Source organism: Heterocephalus glaber, unplaced genomic scaffold (genome assembly GCF_053883595.1).
Source record: "Heterocephalus glaber isolate CG9 unplaced genomic scaffold, H.glaber_assembly_v1.0 deba00001097, whole genome shotgun sequence".
Classification (NCBI taxonomy): domain Eukaryota; kingdom Metazoa; phylum Chordata; class Mammalia; order Rodentia; family Bathyergidae; genus Heterocephalus; species Heterocephalus glaber.
Window position 1 is genome coordinate 5666425 of NW_028258191.1, and position 23978 is coordinate 5690402.

Here is a 23978-nt window from a genome sequence, read left to right on the forward strand (position 1 = left end):
TGTCAGAACTATGTGTGTGTCTTTATTTTTGCCACAATGTTGAAAACAGAGAAGTTATTCAAGGTCCTATGAATTAACTAAATATGAACAGAATTCTAGAAAATAGTTAATTTAGGTTGATAATATAAATTTATTTTTTCTATAGTTCAAATTCTTTTCACTGTATCTTGATTCCTCTCAACCAGTTGCTTAAGAGTGAGATTATTTTCTTGTCTAGCTTTCTCAGTTAGATTTTTATATATTTTTTAGTATGGACAAGACTTTTTCTAAGTATAAAAGGCCTATTGTAGGGCTGGGGATTTTTTTTTTTTTTTTAAAGAGCTGACAATTTTATTTTTATATTTCACAATACAAATGAAACTATAATTCCTGCATTTTTGTTTATCTCACTTCTCCCTTCAAAACTAGTCTGACAGGAAGAAGGAGCAAGTCTTCCTTATGCTGTTAGAAAACACCCACAGTCACAGTATCATGATCTCCTGGTGATGTAGAACAAATAATACAAAACTGACATAAAGAGGCCACCCCTCTGGCTTGATCTGTCTGGCCGAGTCATTCCTGGCCGAGTGGGCACCATCATGGGGCGAGCAGGTGGGCGCATCGTTGGAGGCCAGGCATCACTGGCATGTGGCCTCCCGTGGGTGGTCTCATTCCAGGAGCAGGTCCCACTGGCATCATCCCGGGCGGGCGGAGGGGGGCCCATCATTGGCATCACGGGAGGGCCTCCCATGTGGGCGCTGGCATCCTGCCAGGGCGAGGAGGACCGGGGAGACTGGGTGGAGGTGGGATCATCGCCCCTGCTGGAGGAGGAGCCGAGAACGGAGTAGGAGGGATCTTTCCTTGTTGAAATGCAGCCGTTGTGTTGTCGATCAGGCTCTGAGCCTGCTCTTCCATCCATTCCTGATAGTAGTCTTTCACATTCTCTTTGTGTTTCCTACCACTGCAGAGTGTCTTTCTCACAGATGGGGAATCGTGGGTGAGGTATGTATCGCATACCTCAGTGGGTTCGCAGCCTGCTGCGCATGCGCAAGGACCCGAGTTCGATCTCCGGTACCAAAAAAAAAAGCCTATTGTCAGTGGATGCCAACTTATTAAGTGTAAAATGAATAAGACATACCGTCCCATTCTTGCATGAACTTCTGCTTGTCAAGTCACTCACACAAACCTTTCTATTTTCATATGCATGGTCACAAGTTTGAGCTTTATTCCTATCTCCATTTCCAGGAATTGGGATGATGTAGATGATACCTGAAGTCTGTCTTAAACTCTTGGACAGGAGTCTCCTGACATCCTGTGAAAGCTGCCAGGGAGATCAGGTGAAGGAAACAAGTGATCAACCTATTAGTAGGTACAGTTTTGACTTAATTACACAAAACAGAATTGGACTTGAAAGATTAATTCTTTTCACAAGTTAAAGGCCTAAAGTTCTTTGAACTCAAACCAAAATCTTTGGCCATATATGTTTATTAGATAAACAAAGTCTCAAATCTTTTCATCAACTAGTTGAACAGATATTGATACTCAAGGAATTTCCAGGATTTAAACTGAACTGATAATTTTATAACCTCAAAAAGAGTAAACAATCTCCTTCTATCTACCAACTTCTTAATATATTTCAAACTTTATTCTTTTTTGAGCTTTTAGATGCTTTATATAATTTATTTAATTTAATCACGTCTAGTGTTATATTCACTTAGTAGTTATTCTCATTTTGCAAATGGTAAAACAATGTGTAAGAAATTAAGCAAATTTGCACAATGTCATTCAGCTGGTAATTAATGGAGACATACTGAACATTCTCAACATCCTTGTCTTGATTTGGCTTAGTATAGTATGTTGAAATAAAACCATGAGTTAGGTTTAACTTTAATGTTGATTATTTTATAGAACCTCAATCTAAGAAGAGATCATATGAACAACATTTATTTTAGTTATTTGTAGAATCATCAAGGAAGACTTATTTATTACCCTTTGATTGTTCTTTGGATAGTAGTTAATATAATCCAGGAAAAGCTTTCTTTCTTTAGGAACTAATATTTTCTTTCCTTATACAAAGTAGAAGGATGTAGATTTGCCTACTTTTATTTATTTTTGCTTTGTCTTTAGGAACCCAAGTCTGAATTCTAAGGTTCAATCATGGGAGTTATTTTAAAAGGATGGTATATTGTCTTCTTCATAATTAAAAAATATTTTTATATTGATAATTTTCTTTTACTATAAAGAAACTAAAATTCATATTTTGAGGTTTAAATTATAAACAATAAATAGCTAAAATAAAAATTGACATTTTAAAAATAAGACTTCTCCAATCAATCTACCCTATTGTGTATTTATGTATCTTTATATCTATTACCTATTTACAATATTATTCTTACCCCATGTTGTTTTTTCAAATTTTGAAAATTAAATTTATTATTATAGCAAAAGTCTGAAACATTTCTTTTTCATGGCTTGAATATTTATTTAAGGAAATGATTGCAATATTCTCTTAAAGGACCGAACTTACTAATTAGATTTTGATTTAAAAATGATGAAATGCCAAGTCTTAGTTCACAGTTTATTTTAAATTTTATGAGAGTTTATACTTGCCTTCTTTCTCCTCCTGTCCTTCCCTGAAACATTCCAGTCATTATCACATCATATTTATAGCAGTCTTTCCTCTGAAAATGTGTTCATGGAACACTGACCATGTTTCATATATAAAAATGGATCCAAAGTAAATTGATTGAAAATATGCATATTGTGTTTGAGTTAAGATGATGTCAAAGCAACTGGGTGACTTGGTTACCTCAGCACTTCAGATGTTCAATGAATATCATTATCAGGCTGAGTCTGTGCTAAAATTAATCTAGGTAGTTAGCTGGCATTGTAGAAAACAAACAGTTGACTAAATTTTGCATTTCCTATTGGTTTTGTTGGTGCCTCCTTGAATAATTAGCTTCGAGTGTTTTCAAGAGTGTTTTAAATGTGGCTGTCCTGGTTAACACAATTTACTTTTTTGATCACGTGAGATAGGGGAAATCTTATGTACTGAATCCCAAAGATGTGACCCATACATTGCTAAGTTCTGTTACTCTGATATTTCACTTTGCTTGCATTAATTTTAAAATGTGTACATCTACCCTCTAGTATTTGCACATAACTTATATATTTAATTGGTTTATATATGAAATGTCATTTATTTATATTGATTTTTTGTTGTTGTTGAGTTTTAGCGAGCTTTTGCTGTATTAACATAGGTTTTAGAATTGATGCAGGAAAAAATATTATCAGTCCTATAACAAGATAACCTAATTTGTCAAAGCTGAGGCTACTGAGGCTGACAGGTTGAATGTTACTTTCTGAGGCAAATGTTGAAAATAGCCCTAGAACAGAACCTTTGGAGAGAAGCTGTTAATAAATTGCCAAATTGTTGAATTGTGATGAATCAGAAAAAAATAATGTAAGTTTTCATTGTATATGATTGAATAGCTCCTGGACTTTGAAAAAAAAGAGCGAAGAATAATTTATGGGTTGTAATTATAGCTGAATCCCAGGTTTTGTCGTGTGTTTTCCATTTTACTTTTCCTGAATATATTGCAAGTTCCTAGATCAAGATGATTCTTTAATATATTTAACTCCTATAGCTAAGTGTTTATATTCTTAGTGTTCTGATGCTTGAAAGTGGCAACATAAAATAATTATGCTCAGAATTGAGGGATTTACTGGCTGTGCTGTCACTGTTGTATTTATTAGAAGGTTTTATTTATTAGCATAGATTACAAAGTGAAATAGGGATTTGGCAATTTTATGCTCTATTGATCAAGGCAGGTAGTACAGAAACATAATTTAGGACTTAAAGTGATCTAGCTAGCTGGACTGTAAGTCCTGAACAGTTATTCAGATAATTAAGAGTACATACTTCACCTTCCGCCAGCAACATAATCCCTAAATATGTGACCTAGACAGATAAAAGAAAAACCCATCAGTTAGATGTTATTTTTATATGACATGAATTAATTTGACTTAAGTGTTTCCCCCTCCTTCCTGAAATCTCTGAATTACAGAGTAGGAAGGAAAGACTTCCACGTTGTCTCCACATTGCCTCTAGTTGCACCTTAGTTGTGGGCCTCTCCTGGGCAGGAGAAGCGCGAACGTCCCTTTGACCAGCTGGTCAGGGGGACCAACTTGGTTGAGCTCTGCACCAAGGGGAAAGATTTTCTTTTGTTTCACATTCCTGAAGCCTTTTCCTGGCCAGTGTTGATTTGGCAGGAGAGCACACTTGGGCTGTTGGGCTGTTGCCAGTCATTTGGTCCTGAAACTGGAGTTTAGTAGGATCTTGCCAAAGATTAGACTGAGAAATCTGGATACAGGCTGGCAATCCAAGCAAGCAGCCCCAGCCAAATTGGCACAGTTGGGAAAACCTTGGAGAATCACAATTATTTTAGACGAAATACAAAGTTTGTGAGCTTTCTAAACGCTATGTAAATCAGCCTTGATTCTTAATTCACAAAGCACCGAAGTCCGTCACTCTTGGTAGGCTTGTAAATGCATTAGTGCCCTCATTCATGTCGCACTGAAACTTGTTCACAAAGGAGAAATTGGGCAGTGCTGCAGTGGGAATGCTTCAGCACCTGCAGGAGTATGCAGAAAACTCAGGTTCCTCAAAGTGTTTCCATTATTCACCAGGGTCTGGCAGTGTGTGGGTATGCCCGCACGTGGAGGAAGCTAATGTGGAATATTAACAGGATTGTTTAAGAGAAACTGCTCTTTATGGCTCGTATCCATGATTTCATTTAAGTTAATCTTCACAAGGGTCTTGTGAGGTAGGCAGTGTTATTGTGCTGATTTTAATCCCAGGGACCTGAGATTCCACCCATTTTTCTCAAATGCTGAAGGGTATAATTTTATCAGTATAGATATCCTGTAGTACTTTTTAAAGGCTGGTGTACCTAGGAATCCTGAGGGAGCTAACATGCTGATTCCTGGCCCAAGCCATTCTGATTTCATAGGTCTGGGTGGAACCTTAGATCTACTGTGTGATGAGTCACACAGGTGATTCTGATCCTGATAGTTGGAACTGCTGCCCTATAACTTCTTCCTTATACCCAACTGTGCAAGCTTACATGTTGGAGTAACCTTTTCCTTCAAAATGCTTGTAATGTGAAACCCAGAATCCTCAACCGCAGTTTATTCTAGAGTCATGCTAATTTTCCCTAAGGACCTCCCAGCCCTCTTTCTTTTTCCCTTTTGTGGAGTTTTGGTTCCTATTTGCCCTGGAGTGCTGAGCTTAGCCCTATTTGAGTATCACTGAGACATACTTAGTTAGACATCTTCAACGTAATCTGAAACATAAAGGATTTGGGCAAAAATTTATATAATTTGTTTGCTTGGAAGTCCAGTAGCAAAACAGAAAAGCTTAGTTCTTCCAAAGTCTTATTTCCATTTTTTTGGTTAATAATGTTTCCCTTCTGTGGGAATAAAGGGCACATCTTACTGCACCATAGAAAGTCTACAAATGTCACTTGAGATCTTCAATGAAAATTATATATTGCTTCCACACCTGAATCTACTGGTCTGAAAAATAATATAGTTAATATATTTTCAACAAGTAAGTTGGAAATCTACATAACTCCTTATAGGTTGTCAAACTCATCTGTATCTTTTTTTTTTTTTTTAGTGAACACATTTTGTTTCTTGCTTATGAAGGAAAAGCCTAAGAAAAGTTCAACACAGTTGCTTATATCTGTGCAGAATCTGCTCTGAAAATGAGAAAAATGTTTAAAATAGCAACAGAAAATAAATAAAAAGAAACATTTTATGAATTTCTAGAATAGTTTCTTTAAGACAAAAAATTTTCATGTTCATTTTATATTTTACCAAATATAGATTTATGATTCAATAAAGTTCTACTCAGGCATAATCTAATTTCTAGAATTCTGTTCCTTAAAAAAAGCTTAATGCTATGGTAGTTCATGTTTTTATAAAGTTAAAAAATATTTCTTTTGAGTTTGAGTTTCTTATTTTATAAGCAAAATTTTCCTGTAAAAGTTGGAAGTACTTGAATTAATCGATGTAACTTATGATTTTTCCATTTACATTTACTCTGAAATTATGGTAACTTCAGAGACTATTAAATTTTATTTGATATAGCATCTAGCCTGAGTGGCCAGATTTCTTTACCCAGTCTCTAGACACAGTGAAGTAGTATGGATGATGATTTATGATTTGAAGAATAAGATGGTCTAAATGCCACCATTTGTTTTAATTATGTCTAGGTAGTGTTTTTACAAGTTTTTTCTCTTAAGGTCTTTTCAGCAAACCTTGTTGAGAGATGATATTTTGAGAGATGCAAGGTACAAGAGGCTGGAAAACATGTATTAATATCTCTGTGATATTTTAGACTTATGTCCTTTCAATTTTAATTAATTTTACTGTGCATTATATTGTGCTGAGAAATGAAAATTTTTGCTGGGTCACTCTTGTTTGGGTTGAGGATATAAAAGCAAATCACCTAGAAATGTTTTATATATAAAACATGAACAAAGAATATGACTAAATTTGTGGCTTTCTTGAATAAAGAGCGGGATGTGATAGAGATTTACTCAGTTTGTTCAAGTAACCTTTCTTTGCACAACAGCATGGATAGTGCTCCTTATGAAGTCAGGAAGCAGAGGTGAACTTTGGTGGTTCTAGGTGGTGATCTGATATTTTTGAGGGGAATGAAACTTTGATGACAAAAAGGAGCAGAAGAACGTTTGGAAGGTCTTGAAGGAAAAATGACAAGAGAAGTGAAGAGTTGGAGGAAAAATGTCACAAGAGGAAAGTGAGGGAGTAGGGAGAGGGTTGATTTGGTGGAATGGAGGAGAATGGAGGAGATTAGTCCAGGTAGTGCTAGGAAATGCACCAAGAATGTGCAGCATAAGAAAGGGTTGTTTGAAAAAGTCAGAAACTCAAGTTAAAAAGTTAAAATAAATGAAGTTGGATAATATGAAAGAGTCATTTGGTGGAGGACTTTTAATTCTAGAATTTATAATTCAGATTTTTAATTAGGTGATCTGGTCTCTAGAAGTTGCTATAAGTGAATCTGGGATTTAAGGCTATGGCTATGCAGAAAATAGTAAACTGAATCCAGAGGCAACATAAAACTTACATTCTTGCAGAAAAGCAGTCAGAACTAAGTAGTGACTACTCACTTTAATGGAGCAGGCACACTCTCTAGCTAGCCAGGGTTTGCATTTGAATCCCTTTGGCCATTTACATTACCTGCCTGACTCCTGTGGGTATCAAAGTTTGCAACCCAGGTTTGAAGAGCTATACAGGAAAAAGGCAAAATTAGACACACATCCTTATTTCTGCAAAATGGTGGGTGATCTCCAAATGCTGCTAGTCTTCTTAATAAGTAGGAAAACCAAGAGGCTTAGTCATGCATCTCTGCCAATGGGCTACAAATCACCCACTGACAAGAAAATGTCAGTCATTTGACTTGTTATTTGGACTGATACACAAACAGTGTTGTTTTCATGTTACTGACTTAACTTGCCATTCACTGCATTTAGAGAAAGCTTGAGGGAAGGGTATAATTCAGGTCAGAACTTGGGTTCACTGGTTAGAGGAGGTTTCTCTAGGACATGAACCTTAAGGAACTCTTGAACAGTCATGACTGTAGAAATGTTGCCCTGTACTTGAAAGACCCAAACTGTATTTCTGCCTGAGCAGCATTCTGAGAGATTCCTTTAATTGGATTGTGTTAGGGCCCAAGTATCACTATTTTCTAAAATCTTCCTAAATGATTGTGTAACCAGGATTGAAAAGTATAGATTGGAATTACAGACACTTGCAGATCTCTTGTTAGTATGTCTGATGTAAACAATGTTGGACTGTTGCCCAACAGGTAATTATTAAACTAAGGTAAGAGTTTCTTAGAACTGACGGGGGGAAAAGTGGGGGTATGTTAACGTCACACGACTGGGTTTACATAATGAGAATGTATAATTATTATTAGGACAAACCAAGCTTGTAGCTAGAACAACTGAGTTGGGCAAAAGTGGAAGAAAGAAGAGCAAGGTAAGTAGACAAGAGTGTGGGCATTAATCAAGTGGGAAGAAGTTTGTAGGAAATGTACACAGGGCTGGGTTCTGCCCTAAACTTCAAGTAGTCTCTTTCTCAGTGTTTTTCCTGTGTGTTGTGCAGTCAACAAGGTTGCTGGTAACGGCTGCGCTTCAGAATTCTGAAAGATCATAATGTTATTGCAGAGAGGACATAAAATAAAGAATTCATTTAGACTCAAAGCATTCAGAAAAGTATTTTTGAAGTACTTTCATTTTAAGGCCTTGTTAAATCCTCTCTCCTCCCCACAGATTTCCTACATAAGGCCAGGAATCAGTGGACTTATTTCCTGAACAATGAGTTTTCCTCACTCCCACTTCCCTTTCCCTTATTGGTCTCTCTCTCTCTTCACATCTTAAAATGCTTTATTCTAAAACGATATTTAAACAACAATTTTTCTCAGCTTACATTAGTTCTTACTTTTAATTTAGCGCTTTAAAAACTTCTATAACTGCTAAACCATCCCTTCTCTTTCTGTAAGAGCAGCTGTAGCTTTGAAATTAAACTGGGTTCAAATTCCAGATCCATCATATACAAATTGTATGACCTTCCCTAGGTGACATAGCCTCTCAGCTCCAATCTTTGCATCTTTAGAATGGGAACATATTATCTATCTCTTATGGTTCTTGAAATGTTTGAAGGAAGTATCTCATTCCATCCTTATGTAGAACAGCTACTTAAAAACATTAACCTTTGCTTTGGTCTGTTGGAGAGAGAAGATGAATACAAATGCCCAGTGCTGCAAAGGGAAAAGAGCTAATTCCCCTTGGAGATATCCATCAGTAGTAGTCAGTTCTGATTTAAGCATTTTCTCATATATTTTTACCTAGTTCCAGTGCTCCAGAGAATAAGTAGTTACAGTTGGCATAGGGTGTGCATTTGATGGATTATTCCCAATTTTATTTCACAATCTTTACATCTACCAGTAGTGAGATGTAGATAGCATTTTAGAGGAATGTAAAACTATTGGAATATCACAGCGTTGACACTTTGCACATACACAGATATTATTTCTTACTTTCATTTAAAATACCAATGCGTGATTTTTTTTTCACCTGAGATTTTGAGATGGTTTAAAATTTTCAAAAAGTATTAAATCAATTTGTTTCCCTTGAGGCAGCAGGATATAAAAGCTTTTTTCCCTTTCTCCCTTCTGATTAATGGAATTGGCTCTAGTTGGCAATGAGTGTCAGAGTTGCTGTTTTAAAAAGTGTGTCTTTGGTTACTTTAATACATTTGTTTAGGTTGAGGGGTGTCCTGTTCATATTTCGAGGTGGTGACAGTGTCACATTATTTATTCAGCATACTGTTCAGAATACAGTAAAACAATTCATTTTTGATTAGTTATTTGTTTATATATCCAACAGATATTTATTGGAATTTTTTTCTATTTTGGTCAAGTTTTAGGTTTCCAGGTGGTATAGACCATGAGAAGAAAGACTGGTACAACTTTCAGAAATCCAAAAGACAAATATAAATATCAATTAAGACAATATTTATATGGAAGCAGAAATATATATGGCTCAAATGCTAAACAAATCTGCCTTTAATTCTGGGTCAGCCATTCACTGGCTGTGTGCTCCTGGGCAAAGAATAAGCCTCAGTGGATGGCTGAGGCTTACAATACCTCCCTTGCAGGGTACAAATATGTTGGTCTGTGATGCGGACAGAGCACCTATCATTAGGCCTGGCATATAATAAATATAAATGTAAGGAAGTTACTACTACATTTAACACAATAATGCTGCAGGTTAGGCAAAAGAGAAAATAGTACGATTATTCACATTTTATGATTTGGATGCCTAGATTCATAAGAAAACTTGTCTAAAGCTATCGGGTTTCCAAATGGCAGCTCCCAGGTTCAAACAAAGCCCTGTCTTCAGACTCAAAACCTGAACTCCATCCACTTCAGCTTTTTCTACATAGCATACTGCCGGCTGGAACTTAAAATATTTTCTTAGTGGTTCATATTCCTACATATGATTGAGGGCAAGCAAAAGACAAAAACTCCAGTATATGGAATTGATTGATATACTAAAAATTCACAAAAAAATACTTTTGTAGGAAGAAAGGTCCTGTGCTTAATGATAAGAATTAGATAGATGGCCAAGCTTGATTAACAACTTCATATAATTGATATAAATATGCATTGAAATAAAGGCCAGACTGGATGAGCTCTAAGAAGCTTCCTCAGAGAATACATTCAGAAGCAGGCAACACTGAGAAAGACTTAGCAGTCTGGAATGGAGTTTACAGAATTAGGGACACAGAAAATCTTGCCACTTGGGTCTGCCTCATTTAGATTAATGCCTGAAGATGGGAGAATTCTTTGAGCAAGAATCTTAAAACTTTGGCAAGTGCTGGAGCAACAACAGGAATAGGAAGCAAGTAGCACTGCTTTGGACTCTTTTAACAGTGAGGATGTTTTCCTCTCTTTATTGTCCACTTCCCAGCAATATACTCGGAATAATAAAGGTACTGTCCACACCCAGCTGACTTTTTCATGAGGGGCTCCCCAACAGCACTGTAAGACTCTGCATGCTCACTCCAGCTCTGGGGTAGACCCGGAACATCTAGGCACAGCTAGATTCTAAGAACTGAGCTGAGCAGAAGAGTGAATGTGAAATGGACTCCTCTTCTCTGTGCTGTCCTATCCTTTTATTTTCTACAATACCAGGATCCAGGCTGCATGTGCCCAGCTTACTAGAGAGTACTAAAAAAATGAGATAAACAAGAGAGTTTCTACTTAGAGAAGAAAATTGATAGTTACATGTTCAGTATGATTTTTCCTACAATCCAAAGGAAAGCAAACCAAGAAATTAAATCCTCATAGGATATACTCCATACCCAACGTGATCCTCTTTCTTTACATTCATACTGCTCTAACAATGCTCTCCCTCTAATCGCTGTTATTCAGGGTATCTATCGCTGAGAAGAAAACTATTCCAAAGCCTACTGGTTTAAAATAATGATTTTATTTTGTTCACAACTTTGCAGATCAGGAATTTCATAGAGTCACTGAGAGTTTGTCTCTGGTCCACGTAACGTTGGCTGAGGACAAAGGACTCACTTCCAAGGTGGTTTCTCCACTCACGTATCTGGCTCCTCTGTACCCTTTCCTCTATCTTTCTCCATGAGTATCTCACTTCCCAGGATCCATCTATGTAGCTTCCTGAGACTTCTTCACAGCCTAGCAGCCTTTTCCCCTCAGAGGTGGTGACAGGAAGGAAAAGTTGTTAGCCCTTAAGGATTAGTCTCAGAAAAGAATGCACCATTACCATAATTGATTGGGCATAAAAGCCACAGGGCCTTTCCAGAGCCAGGAGAAGGAGGCATAGATTTCATTTCTAAATGGAAAGACAGTCAAAAAGTTGAGGACCCTTTCAAGGCTACATACAATTTTTATGGAAGTTCTAAACCGTTCCACAGAGTCCTGCATATTCCCTTCTCCGTCCTCCATTTGCCAAGGTCTATATTACTCATTGAAGCTGTGTGTTATGAACTTGCCTTTTTATTCTCATTGTCCAGTGGGTAAAAACTGACAGACACATAGGTGCACTTTTAAAGGTATATTTTAATTCTCTAAGACACTGCAATTTAAATCTATAAGAAAGAAAAATATTTTCCAGATATCTTTATTTGAAAGGCCATTCTTTCATAGTGCAATTATTATTTCTCATTTTCATGTGAAACAATCTTCCTTACTTTTCTTTTCCTGTTTTTGTTCCCACTTCACCTTTTCTTTCATAGTATGTCCTCTCAGTTTAAGAATAAGAAATTAGATCTTTGACAACCCCATACATATCTTAATACCAATCCTTTATGAAAAAGAACAAAACCAAAAAGAGAATTAGACCAAATAAAATCTTTTAAATTGTTATAGAAAGGGCTTATTTACATAACCAGATAAATCCCTTTTCATCTCCATATTTTTGAAAGGAAGGCATGATTTTATCCTTTTACTTATATTTAACATTTAAAAAACTAATAACATCTTGTACCTTGAAAAGTAAATTAATTCACACATTGAAAATCAAATAGCATCATAGTTGAAAAGGGCCTGGAGAATTTGTCTCTGTTTTGTGTAAAAAAAAAATTGAAATCAACATAACTCCACTTATATCTAAATTAAGTAAAATTGGCTCCAAATAAATAAAATATATAAAAGGAGAGCTACTATGGTTATGTTGAAGGCAGGAGAGAGGTGGTGGTACCCCAGTTGTCCCTCTGCTCCCTCATTTCCCTTTTCTTCTCCCATGAGGTATCCTCTGAGGAGATTTCAAGAAAATCTAAAATTCTGTGCAACACAACCCCTTTCCTTCAGTGAGGAAAAATCTGAGCTCCAGTTTGACTAAATGATTTGTCCATGGAGAGTTAACAAGAGTAAGTACTTACAGTTATTATATACCAAGCGGTGAACCTGAATTGGGCTCCCTTCTCGGTCCTGCGCAGGGTTGAACCATTTAAGGTCCATACTAATTCTATGATGTAGACATTCTCATTTTCTCATCCTATATGTGAGGAAACTAAGGTCAGAGACTTAACTAATTACAAGCAAACCTAACACTAGACCTCAGGTATCTCTAGCCCTTGGCCACAACATTTGCTCTGCTACAATTTTATATCTCACAGGAAAAAATCTTCAAGACTGGCCCATCATGTGTCATGATGAGAATTTTTACAATACAGATTTTTCATTAAAAATAAAAAGACCAGGGGCTGGGGATTTAACTCAGTGGTTCTGCCACCTGCCTCGCAAACACGAGGTCCCGAGTTTGATCCCCGGTACCAAAAAAAAGACCAGCCCATGATTAGAACTTAATTTTAGCATCAATAAACCATACTACGCAGTTTTAGTTCTGTGTTTTCTTAGGTTCTTTCCCAGGATTCAACAAAGCATTTAGAGACCAGTGAAGCTTAAAGCTTGACTTCGTCCATGCCCTTGGGGCTTAAGCTCCTGGCTGTTACAGGCCACTTCTTGGGTACCAGAGAGGCTGCATCAGACTTGGCCATCTCTAGGAAGTTGAGGGTGTAAAAAATGCTGAGGCATGAGAAAAAAATGGTGAGGAGAACTGCAAAGAACTTTCTAGTATCTATGTGTAGAATTAGATTTGTGTACTACCTTTGATAACTGGAGAAAATGTTACCCCCCCCCCTTTTATTTCTATTTCTCTAGTGACTGTCTACAAATATATATTAATGTTCCCCTTGTGTATTTCAGGACTTGAATACATTTTTGTTGGACTAGTAGGCAAATTGGCAGCCTTATCTCTTTCTCTAATTAACCAAGTGATTGAGGCCAGATAGAATTCACTCTTCCTCCCGCCCCACCCTGCTCTGCTTTAATGACACAAGGGCCAGCTGCTGAGTGATGGAGAAGGCAGTCCGCAAATTAGCAGTTAAGGAGGAAGAAGAGGGCCAGGATGTTTGAATGACCTACCAATTGGATAATCCACTTGTGATTAATTGAGAAAAAGATTTAATTAACACATTTTCACACTGTTCATCTTAAAAATTCCAGTAAATTTAAAATCGCGAATACATTATGCAAGGTATATGAATATGTTTTTTAGGTGAATAAAGTTATCTCATTTGGGTTAACATGAGTAAATGTGATTAACTTTCTTATCTGAGGTCCAATGAGTAGCTGGAAATGCAGTAGAATTTGAAAAGGTAAGCTTAATGAAGCTAAAAGCATACTCTAATTTAGAACAGAAGGTTCAGATTTTGTGAATTCTGAAACATGCATGCATGGAAAGGAGGAAACACCCTTTTTCAATACTAGTATTTTAAGTGCCATAAAATCTTTTGCTCAAACTTCTAAACCTAATTTAGTCAGATTTATAAGCAATAGTTCTATCTCTTGGGACGGCCTATACAAGTGAATGTTTGCTCAACATTTTAAGATCCTCAGATTGAAAGTGCTGTGTAAATACTGGGCCAGATTAGCTCGCCATGTGTCTCCCTGTGTGTACAGAGCTTTAACTGACTTCAGCGGGTGGAATGTGGTGGGAGAATCTGGCTCATTATTAGTTTTTCTATTTTGATTTGATCAACTGTTGTCAATTACAGACATTGGTAATTACCCATGGAAAAGGAGAGAAGGGAGAAAAAAACTTGCTATCATAATATTTATCTTATCAGTTATGGTATTTTCCTATATCGAAAAAAATATTGTGGTGAATTGTGTAACACAGCAAGTACTGATTTTACAGTGCCCTTGACTTGAGTGTATTTTCATACAGATTTTTAAAATTTTTTCAGATAAATTCCATGTTTGTAGAGTAGTGTTGCCTAACTTATCACTACACCCTGTTAGATCTCCTTCTCAACCTTCTCCTGACAGATTTTTCCCTTAGATTCTGTCCCCATTGACATCATATTCCAAACTATTGTTCAAATACTTTCTGTGATGATGGAAATATATTATATGTGCATTGTCCATTTGATTTCTGCTACTGGGCATGTGAAATATATCTAGTACCATTGGGAAAATGGATTTGTTAATTTAATTTCAATAGACAAAGGTAGCTAAGTGGCTGCTAAATTTCCATATAGAGTAAACTCATTCATCGTAATTATTGAGATAAACTGTTGACTGCTCTTCTTACTGGTGGGACATTTGCCTTCAATTTCTCTTACATACCACCAAGCTAATCTACTGTAAATTGTGCTTTCATCATTACATTTTCTGTTTAGAAATCTCTATTGATTTCATATATCCTACCCACAGCAATCTCTATAACATACTATATCCCAAATACGGCTGCCCACCAGAATCATTTGTGGACACAACATATACTATATGATTTATCAGATCCAAGATGGAGTCCAGGAAGCCAACTCTGATATACACTGTACTTTAAAAATTTCTAGGGGTGGGGATTTAGTTCAGTGGTTCCAGCGCCTGCCTCACAAGTGCAAGGTCCCTAGTTCGATCCCCAGTACCAAAAATTAAAATTCCTAGTTTTGAATCTCCATTTTTCTATATGTCCATGGTTTCTTTTCTTTTCTTTTTTAAATATATATATTTATTGGTACATTTTAGGTATAAAATACATTTACATTTATCATTGGGTGTTTGTACCAGAACATGATGCATCTTAGTTTCTATTTTTTCTCCCATTACCTGTGCACCCTTCACTCCCTCCACCCTTCCCTATCTACACAGAGTTTGATTCCATTTTTTTCCTCATAATTTTTTTCTTTCCCTGCTTCCCTTTCCCCTTTCCCTTCCACCAGGCCCAAACCCTTGGACCTTTTCTTATTTCAAATTATCAATTATTCATTTTAATCATTTTCGTCCTTATTTACACTTTCAATTTCTCATACTAGAGAAACTATTTGGTATTTACACGTGTCCTATTTATTTCACGTAAGAGTATGGCCTCAATATGAATCCATTTAGCTGTAAATGTCTCTAGTTTCTCATTCTTTATGGCTGAGTAGTACTCCATTTTATAAAAAAAAAACACACATCTTCTTTATCCAGTTTCCAGTCAATGGGCATTTGGGCTGTTTCCAAGCTTTAGCCATTAAAAATTGTGCCATTATAAACATAGGTGCACATATATCACTGTGGTATGATTCTTTTAATTCTTTGGGGAAGATTCCCAGTAGGGGAATAGCTGGGTCAAATGGGACCTGTAGTTCTAGTTCTTTGAGGTATCGCCATACTGATTTCCACAGTGGTTGCACCAATCTACACTCCCACCAACAATGGAGAAGGGTTCCTTTCTCCCCACACCCCCGCCAGCATTTGTTATTGGTTGATTTCCTGATAGCAGCCATTCTTTGTCGGGTGAGGTGGAATCTCAGTGTTGTTTTTATTCTACATAAACCTGTGAACATGTGTTGCTTGGGATGCTAAAATATTCTAACTTTTATCTTTGTTTCTTCTCTTGCTGTGTTTCCTTGTCTCCAGGGTCTATCTTCCATATAATTGAAGTTATCTTCAAAAAAGTTAAAATAGAATGTATTATTCTGACTGTTGAAATCCTTCAAACCTTCTCATTGCCTATTGAGTGAAATGTAGTTCTTTTGCATGCTCTCATGGTCTACAAAGCCCACATGGTATTCTTCCCATCTACCACTTAACTTTTGTTATTTCTTTCAAACCACTTTTGTCCTTGCTTACTACTGACCTTTTCCTTCCTGGAACCCATTAGGTTTCTTCCCATCTTAATTTCTTGCTGTTTATTATACTTGAACAGTTCTTTCCTGAGATCTTCAAAAGTGATTCCTTTTCATTGTTCACTTCTCAACATTCCCCAAGAAGGTTGTTCCTTGTTCCCCTATGGTCTCTGTTCATCTCCGTTACTGCTTATACACATCTTCTTAGGTCTATAAGCATTTATTACTACCATGAAAATTATATTCTATTATTTTATGTCTATTAGTTTATCTTCTAGTATTAGGAAATAGGTTCTATAAGAATGGATTTTATTTCCCTGTTTTAAGTCTCAGTTTCTTAAATTATGTTCTTATTTTCAAGACCAGAATATTAATATTTCCTGGAAACACATTGAAATGCAATTATGTAGTCCTAGCCCAGATATAGTTAATCAGAAACTGTGAGAGTGGAATCTGTGGAGTATAGGAATCTGTATTTTATGGATGTTGAAGTTTGTGAATGAATTGCCTAACACACACCATCTATTACCTTCTTAAAAATCTCATCACAATAAGAAAATAAACTTATGGATTTAGGTTCCATTTCTCTCAATCTTTCTCTCATACTTTCTATCTTACTATTACACATATATGGCTTGACTAAATTTTCTTACTCATTTGTTTGTTCCATAGTTGTATCTTTTTCTGGCATTATGTGGATATGTCTCCATTTTTAGAGTCCTAGTGAATGGAAAGTTCTGATCATTTCCTCAAAACATTTGTAGCCAGTGGTTAACTAATGTAAATAGACCGACCAGCCAAGCCAAAGTTCAGCACAACTAAAGTTTGGATCAACATGGCCCTTAGTACTAATGGTTGACACAAGAGCAGGTATGCTTCTTATTGGCAATGTATCTTATTTATTTTATCTTTACTGTGTTTTATTTTTCACTACAAATGGCTTGTGTACAATCAAAAGTTATAAGACACACAGGGAAGCAGTAAAAGGTGATGTGAAGGAAGAAATCAATAGTATGTTGTCCAGAGATGGACAAAATACTGTGATTGGTCAGACAGAAATATTATAACATTATAAGTATATATATTAGGATCTAGTAAAATGTTAGACAGCATATGAAAACATATGAGTAGTTTCATGAGAAAAATAGACACATGAAAATGTAAATACATATACATAAAAATAAATCACATATTAAACATGGATTTAACTCAAACTAGATATAATAGAGAGTGGAAATAATCAGTGAATTAGAAGATATGTTATTAGGACATTTCCAAATAAACACTAGAAAGTTTTTAAAAAGCATCTGAAAAATATATTTGTAGTTCCTGAAGAGAAGGTCAAAAATAGAAAGGAAATAATTTAATTCAGTAACTAAGAGGTTTCCACAATTAATAAAGGATCAACTCAAGATCCAAAAAATTCAACCAGTCTTAAGTACAATAAAAACAAGCAAAGTCATATCTAGGTCTGTTTTAGCAAAATGGCTGTAAACCAAACATAAAAGGAAAATATAATAACTAGAGAAGAAAAAGCAAAATGATACAAGTGGCAGCTTATTATCACAAGCAAAGGAGACCAGAAGAATGTGAAATTTCATCTTTAAAGTCTTAAAAGGTAACTATCAGCACAAAAACTTTCCTATTCGGTAGAAATATCATTCAAAAATAAAGAAAGAATAGATTTTTTTCAGACGGACAGAAGCTGAAAGAAATTTTAAAATAAGATTTTCTGCATAAGAAATGGTGAAGAAAATTCTTCTAGATGCAAGGAAATGGTAAGAGGTTGGAGCCTGCATTTGTGGAAGGAATGAAGAGAACAGAAATGGCAAATGTGGATAAACACAGAAGGACTTTTAATATCTGTATGCTTGTAATTTACTTAAATTGTCATTTATTGATTAGTCAAAAATAATGTATTTTGAAGTTGACAGTATATTCAGAGGTAGGACAACAAAAAGAGGTCAAAGTTGAGAGGAATAATAAATTTAATTATAATGTAATGTTTTTGTATTTAAGTATTATATTATTTGAAAGTAGAATGTGAAAGGATAAATGATATATTTTAATTTCTAAAATAACATTAGAAAAATAATATGAAGTAGTACAAATAAGTCAATAGAGAAAGCCATTCGTGGTGACCCATGCCTATTTTTCCAGAACTCTGGGAGCTGAGGCAGGATTACAAGTTTGAGCCCATCCTGAGCAACTTAGTGTCTTAGGAAGACCCGATCTCTAGATACAAAATTAAAACGAAATAGGGTTATAGCTCAGTGTGAATGCACTGGGTTCAATTTTCAGGACTATCACCAAAAAATAGAAGTCAGTACAGGAGAAAAAAAATGATATGTCTAAAAATATTGATTCACCCAAAAGAAGGAGAAAAAAGAAGGAGAAACAATGAAACAAATATCAGATGATACAAAAAAAAAGTAAATATCAGAATGAAAGGTATAAGGGACTAGCAATAATTATGCTAAATAAATGAGGATATTAAACACTTGATGTAAATAAATTTGTTAAACTTCTGGAAATATAAATGACTCCAAGCTGTCAATAAAAAGTATATTTTATATATTTAGATACCTTTACATTGAAACAAGATTAAACAGTTATGCTTCATGTAAGTTAAAAAATAACACAACTCAAAGGCAATTGCAAGATAAATAGTACTAGGAATAAAGATGAAATTTTATTGAAAGGTCCATTTATCAAGAAGACATGATACCAGACTTGTATGCACCTAATACCAGATAGTCAACAGTCAAGTAATATAAATTGATAAAACTAAACAGACCAAATTTACAAATATCATATTTTTACCCCTCTCTTTTACCAGCTGCTAGAATGAGTAATTACCAAAAGAGTTAGTTTATTAACTATAAAACTATTTCAGCCAACTTGAGTAAATTGGTATTTATAGAAAACCATATCCAACCATTTCAGGTAGCTATTCTTCACGATTGCAAATGAAATAATCATTAACATAGAGTATATGCTAATGATAAAACAAGTTGCAGTATGTTAAGTCATATGTATTTATTCTTTGACCAGTATAAAATTAAGTTAGAAATTAGTGAGTTATCTGGAAACTCCAATTTCATTTAAGAAACCTAAAATCAAATAAATATTCCATGGATTAAAGAAGAAAGAGTAAGGGAAATTAAAAAATATTAGAAAACATTACAAAGTCAAATGTTACAAAAACACAACACAAAAGAATTTGAGGCAAGTTGCTGCTGTGGAACCATTATTTAGAGAAATATTTATAGATTTTACACTTACCAGTTTAAATGCATGCATGTATTTTAAAAGAAGAAAAGTCTAAAATTAACAATATAATCTTGAAACTTAAGACAGTAGGAAAAAAAGAGCAAATTAAATCCAAAATAAGTAAAAGAAAAAATATTTTCAAAAAGTAGGAGTGTATAAAATAAAAACAGACAAGCAAATCTGGTTTTTTATAAACATCAGTAAAACTGATAAACCTTTGGCAAGACTGATCAAGACAATAAAAGAATAAACAAAAAATATGCCTCATGATTAGAGTGCTTGTCAAAATATTAGTAAATTGAATCCATCAATATATAAATGGATAATACATTATGTCCAAGTAATTTTTCCACCAGTATGCAAAGGTGGTACTACAGATCAGATCTTAAATGTTCCTCAAAAGCTTATGTGATGAAAACTGGTCCTCAGTTACTGGAGCTATTGAGAAGTGGTAGAAACCTTAGAAGGTGTGGCCTAGTTGGAAGAAGTAGATCACTGGTGGCATGGCTTTTAGGAGTATGTTTTGCCCTGGCTTTTCTTTTCTCTCTTTGATTTTTAGTCTTCATGAGGTGAGTTTTGCTCTACCACATCCTTCCACCATTATATACTGCCTTACCATAAGTCCAGAAAAAACAGAACCAAGTAACTACAGACTGAAAGTTCTAAAATTGAGTTAAAATAAAACTTTCCTCCTTTCAAGTTATTTTTCTCAAGTATGTTGTCACACTGATATAATGCTGATTAACACAGTTGGTTTAACATTTTTAAAAAAATTCAGTCAATGTAATTTACTGCATTATTGGCATAAATCAGAAGCATTGTTTATCTCAATACATAGAAAAGAATTTGACCAAATCACTATGCTTTCATAACATAAAGTCTCAGTAAAAGTGGAACAGAAGGACACATCCTAAATTTGATGGAGTATTCCTTGTAAATTTTTTCACATTGTTTCATGTGTCTTGATCCCTAGTATTGGGATCAAAACAAGATCACACATTTTCATTATTTTTAATTAATGTTGAATTAGAAATCCTCATCACTGTGATAAAGCAAGAAAAATAATGGTCTGTGAATTAGAAAGGTAAAGGAGAAGTACTGTTCTTTTTAGACAATATGATTATTCACATACTGTAACAAAACCTACTGCTAATAACTGATATATCATAATTACAGTATAGAATATACTTACTTCTATAGGTATAGAAGTTAATATTAATATTTTTAAATATTTCATTTCCATATACCAGCAAAGAATAATTGGAAAATTCAATTAACAATTTAAAAATTTACACTAGCATTACAAATCATTGAATACTTGGTAATCCATTTATTGAAATATGTTAATAGCTCTATACTAAAAATTATGAAACTGATGAAAATTAAAGAAATTAAAGAAAACCAAATAAATGGAGACATACACCATATTTATGGATTCAAAAGCTAAATATTGTTAAGACAGCTATCCTTGTCAAATTGATCACTAGACTCAAAACAAGCTCAGTCAAAACTTCGATTACTTTTTCCCTATAGAAGATAACACTTTCTAAATTTGTATGGAAACACAAAGAATCTAGGAAAATAATTCTAAAAACATGCTGTTGACGAATGCTAGGAGCTCATCTTTAGCCTTCAGACTTCCTTTCCTTTCTGACACTGGGCATTCTGCACTGCCTCTGTGGTCTGTGCTCACACAATCAGTGCTGCAGGTTTCCAAAGATCCCTATTGTTGTTTCTGTGTATTTGTGTGTGTCGTGCAGGGGCAGGGAGCAATTAGTTCACCTGCTAAACTTTTCCACTTGTGTTTATACAACAAATCACTCTGATAGCCACCCTCCGCTCTCTGGGCATGGAGCAATTTTGAAACCCTTTTGAGACAATCTTCTATGTGTATTTATCCCACTTGCTTCCTATTTGGTGATTTCTTAAAATTTCTGGCACAAATTTGACTTCCTTATGGTTCTCTAGTGCAATAATGAACTTAAAAATTAAGAAAATGGGTATTTTTTTCCTGTTATTTGTGAAGATTTGGGCAGGGATTTAGAGACAAACACACTGACTGTATTTGCCATCTTAATCCAATTTCCCAAGTCACTTTTAATTAGCAGCTTGCTTGCTGCTTTACATACTGATGTACCTAGGAATTCTGATTATCGCTTTTATGTGGCTGGTCTAATGGTACGTGGGTTGGCAGGCAATTGCCTGAACTCTTGCTATGTGTAAGGTAGCTATTTCACAACTTCACAAACATAGAATGAATAAGACATGGATTAATCTCTAAGGTACAGAAAATTTTAAGGAAATAGAAAATTAATATAACATGCTTATGGTGGCAAGAAATAACATTAACGCTTTAGAATCTCCACGTGGAGATTCAAATCTATAGACAAGTACCAGTAACCCCAAATAGAATGCAGGGAAGCACTACTCAGTATCACCTAAAATTTTCCTAAGCACCTGGCCCCTGCCTATTTATCATTCTAATGTTGACCTAACACTTTAGGAGGCTGTGTCTGTAAATGAAGGATGTGTTTGTGCACTAAAGTCAAGTGCTATTTGCTAAATATACTGTGACTTCCATTTGATTTTCTTTCTGATAAAAGCAGATGGAAAGGTTTTCTTTCATTGTTCGCTTTCACATTAAAAACAAATACTTACTGCCCAAAACAAGGACTGAAGGACTGCAATACCCCCTCACAGCTGTTATTTAGAAATAGTCCAAAACTCCTTAAAGAACATTAGCACAAATCCATAGGAAACCAATGGTGAAAATAGCATTTGCTAGTTCCCTTTTTTTGCCCACTGTTACATGTCATTTGTGACACCTAGGGCTGATGTACTATGGAATTTACAAATTCATGAAGGGCACAGTTTTAATGATGATGTTTTCATGTTGTAAAACAGGAAACTGAGGGAAGCACAGAATAATTAGGCAATTTTGATTGATTTTTAAACAAATATAGAAAAGATGTTATGAAAATTTAACTACACTAACCTTTGAAGAAGGACTCTAAATCGACATTATATCATTCATTTTTATTAAATAAAATTTTGGTGCCGTATTAAGAACTAACTAAACTGATTTTACTGATTTCAGAAATACTGCTCCAAGCCAGGCATGGTGGCACACAGCTGTAATCCCAGCACTCAAGAGACTGAGGCAGGAGGATCGCTGTGAGTTTGAGGCCAACCTTGGTTACATAGTGAATTTAAGGACAGCCTGAACTACATAACAGACCCTGTCTCAAAAAAACCAAAGCAAAACAAAAACGCTGCTCCAATTATATTCCCATCAATGTTATTGTAATAATTACTGGATATTATTTCTTTTGAAATTATGTTATGTTTAGCATTTAAAAGTGGCACTAGTAGTTTCATTTTAATTTACATTTATTTATAAAATTTTACCAGCCATTTATATTTCCTTGATGAAGTACACACTTATTTCCATTCATTTTGGTCAGTCTTTTATGTATATATAATGTAAGTAAATTAAAAGCATATGCAAATTGACATAAGGACATTGCAATACTTCTTTAAAGTGTTCAGATTTGAAGTATTTTAAACATTTATTTTATAGCACATGAATGTTGAATTTTTACATATGTTTTGTAGTGACATCTATTAATCTTATTTTTGATTACTTTTAATCTTAGAAAGCATTTCATATTGTGTTTCATTCTATAGATATGGCTAATGTCAGTTAAAATGTGAATTTTGTAGAACAAGTAGGCTCAAGTGCAGAGATTTAATTTTTATTCCTAGTGTCTTTCTTCAAGGAGTGTCTCACTGTACATTCTCTACTATTTACAATTAACTCTTAAATAAAAATTTAAAAATTCACCTGCAGTTACCATTAGGTAGTAATTAATGATCCATATGCAATTTTTAAAGGGTTTGTGCGGCTCTGGTTCCTTACCTGTCTCCTAGCTGGAGAAGTGGGTAATGTTCAAAGATAGGCTATTATAATTGTTGTACCTCAGAATTCCTCCACCCCTATGTTACTGGGTTTGAAATTACCAGGCTAAGTTCAGTGAATGGTTTTGAAGGGGAGGATCTGATGACTTGCATTCTAGGTGCTGAGTTGTTTTTTGCCCAGAGTTGATGAGACACTATCCATTCTGCATTTCAAGCATAAAGTAGTCCAGTTGTGCCCAGGGATCTGTCATCAAACACAGCTCAGGTTTCAACTTTAACTTCTCTAAATATAGGCTTACTGTGAGTGACATGATCCTGGTAAATGAGATTCTCTGCCATCTTCTTTGATATTGTTTCTAGTAGATGACTCATGGCTTTGGTTTGCCCTAGAAAATGTTTAATTACATTAGGGGCTTTTCACTGAGTAAAAGCCTTATTGACAGATCAGCTGCCACTCTGACAACTTGGATTGTTTTTCTGCTGTCTGGAGATCACACAGTATTTGCTTTTCTAACACTGACCATCTGAAAGGAATTTCAACTGGATTTGTAGGCAGTCTGATGATG

General features: G+C 35.0%; 1 long non-coding RNA gene and 1 pseudogene across 3 annotated transcripts in view; one reads left to right on the plus strand and one right to left on the minus strand.

Moving 5' to 3' along the window:
* Positions 1-299: 299 nt before the first annotated feature.
* LOC147828433 (U1 small nuclear ribonucleoprotein C pseudogene) lies at positions 300-982 on the minus strand (annotated as a pseudogene).
* Positions 983-7557: 6575 nt separating this feature from the next.
* The window catches only part of LOC147828434 (uncharacterized), a 36511-nt gene continuing 20090 nt past the window's right edge, over positions 7558-23978 (plus strand). For 2 of the 3 annotated variants that reach the window (XR_015450840.1, XR_015450839.1), the window contains exons 1-2: positions 7558-8046; positions 22592-22668. This is a non-coding gene — a long non-coding RNA (uncharacterized LOC147828434). The remainder of the gene's footprint in view (positions 8047-22591; positions 22669-23978) is intronic. The other variant, XR_015450838.1, reaches the window with a different exon arrangement.